Source organism: Corvus brachyrhynchos, unplaced genomic scaffold (assembly GCF_000691975.1).
Source record: "Corvus brachyrhynchos isolate BGI_N302 unplaced genomic scaffold, ASM69197v1 scaffold164, whole genome shotgun sequence".
NCBI lineage: Eukaryota > Metazoa > Chordata > Aves > Passeriformes > Corvidae > Corvus > Corvus brachyrhynchos.
Genome location: NW_008237426.1, coordinates 1,123,212 through 1,125,709, shown reverse-complemented (window position 1 = coordinate 1,125,709; position 2,498 = coordinate 1,123,212). Strand labels below are relative to the sequence as shown.

The following is a 2,498-nucleotide window of genomic DNA, read 5'->3' as shown; positions in this document are numbered from 1 at the left end:
AGTGCCCAGCTCGGATTACATGAGGCCTGTGAGGAAAGGCAGCCTGACAGCAAGGAATATGACACACAGATGGGTGAGCTGCACACACAGAACCCGAGTAACGGATCCAGGCTGCTCGGGGAGGCAGAGATAAGGGACAATACGTTGGGAGTGCTGGACAGGACAGGAGCTGAGAGGGCTGCAAGGACCTGCCATCCAAACCGTGCCCTGGGTCCTGCCCAGTGTTCATTAGCTCCAGCTACAGGGTCCATCCCAGGCACTGCAGACACACACAGGACCGATCCTCACAACAATAAAGGAATTCATACTTTGGGAAGGCTCCTCCCCTCCCTGCATTGTGCACTGGCCTAGAGTTTAACTGGCCAAAGTAGGTCAAAGGGAATGAGCTTGTTTGAATATGGAAATTCAACTTAATTAGTAGTAAAGACAATTGCTTCAAGCTTGTGAGTTCAAAGTAAGAAAAACAGGTTTCTAGAGCTCCTTTGAGAACTAGAAGCTTTGGTTTTCACCCCTCCCTGCTGTTTCCTCCCCTTGCCCACCCTTGTTCCCTTCCCTCTTGCCTCCTGCCTAATGAGGGTCTGGCAAACCCTCATTTCTCCAAACCAAGCCCATGGTCTGAAAAGCAAATTCTGTGAGGTGAAAAGCTCACACATACAGGTCTGTCAGCTCCAAGTGGCCTGAGAACAGGGACCACATGTGCAACTCTCCATAGCTAATCTTCAAACAAGGAAAAAACACATCCTTTGTCTGCTTCCTGCAGAAAAAGGGGGGTTTTCCACCTTCTCTCTTTTTTTCCCACCTTTTCTCTTTTTTTTTTTCCCTAAAGGGAACAAGTTCCTTCCAATAACTGAACACTGATTAAAACCACTGTCCCTCTACCACCCCCCCCAAGTCACAAGCAGCTTATACCAAAAAACTGTCAAGAAAAAGATTTCTTATACAAGGACTTCATAACACCAGGGAAAAGAAATGAAGGAAAACTGTTGACATTGAATTTTAACTCTTTCCATTCTAAAAAAATCTCTTAACTCTTATCCTTTTCTTCCCATGCTTTTAATAAAAGTCTCCCAGTGAAAACTCATGGAGATCAGTTTCAGCTCTTTGAAATTACACACAGCAGCGACCCAGAAGCAATCAGCTTGCTAGTTCCATAATTAAACAGGTGTTTAATTAATACTTTTTATTCAGTCTGAGTTAGCTCCTGTGAATTCAACAGCCCTAGGTCCCTCTCTGTTACCTCTAACTGGAATTCATGGGGTGGCTCAAGGGCAGGCAATACGGAGCTGGACTTCAGTTCTCAACTGACAGTTTCAGCTCTAATTTTGCTGTTTGAGACAAACCTAGATCTCCATTAGCTTAAAAAATAAATGTTGACCAAGAAATGGGTGTTTAGCTCTTTAACTGAACAGGTTCTCTGAGGGAACTTGTCTTTTTATAAACCTCTTATTTTTGTTGGCAGATTGCAAAACGAATCTTACAATTATCTTTGCAGCCTTGTTCGAGTGCACTGACAGAACTGTCCATGGAGGCTGAACACCAGCAGCTTACAAAGATCAAACCGAGATGGTTCCTCCTCAGCAGCTTCGGTTGCGTTGATGTGGAAACTGCACCTGTTGTTAAAAAAAAAAAAACCAAACAATTTCAGTCTACAGGGCAACAACTGCATCAGCATCAGGTGACAAACTAATCACCCGAAAGAGGAATTGTGCCTTAATTCCCCAAGGTGTTGCTGTGTCAGATTGCTGCTCACAGCCACACCCAGACACGGGACTAATAACAGGGTCCCCGAGCGGTGACAATGCTCTGGGTTGAGGCTGCCCCGTGGGCACATCTAATTATGATGTTCTCTGACAAGGCTATAAATACCCCGGTCCCACAGGTGAAGCCCTCATTGCAGCAGGGTTTTTGGGCAGGTATTTACTCTGTTCTCTCCGCCCGCCTGGGCTGGAGGGCTGTTTGTAACCATGAGAGCCTCGCAGGCGTGTCCCCCAGGGAGATTTCATAATCACAGACAGATCAAACATCAGCCAGAAAAGCACCGAAGGGGAAACGATTAAATTTGTTCAAATGAAAAAGCTACTGACAAAACCCAAAGACCACCTGAGCAAAGGAAAAGGGGGGTTACACATTAACAGAGCAACTCTGGTGGGCTGAACAGGGTCTGAGAGGAGAAGATGATCGCGCTCTCAGAAGTGAAGGGGCACTACAGCAGTGTGAAAAACGAGGTTCGCTCTCCTGTGAGAATTTAAAGGGTTTAATAGAAAGACAATAAGAGACACATAAAATAAAGCAAAGAGGTAACGGCCGGGTGCCTTGGCGCTCTGCCAAGAGCACACCTGATGCTCGAGGTGAGTCCTTTTTATACCATTTTTACTGTCTGTTCTCTATTCATATTCAAACTTTTCCCGGAGCTGTTCTGCATGGCCACTCCTTGGTTCCGCCTTTTTAGAGCATGCGTAGTCTTCTGCCTTGCGGTTTTTATTTATTTTGATTCTTGG

At 45.6% G+C, this 2,498-nt stretch overlaps 1 long non-coding RNA gene across 14 annotated transcripts in view; it reads right to left on the bottom strand.

Moving 5' to 3' along the window:
* LOC108445929 overlaps positions 1–2,498 on the bottom strand; it is an 82,393-nt gene that overhangs the window by 78,434 nt on the left and 1,461 nt on the right. For all 14 annotated transcript variants that reach the window (XR_001860964.1, XR_001860965.1, XR_001860971.1 and 11 more), the window contains exon 2: positions 1,479–1,610. This is a non-coding gene — a long non-coding RNA (uncharacterized LOC108445929). The remainder of the gene's footprint in view (positions 1–1,478; positions 1,611–2,498) is intronic.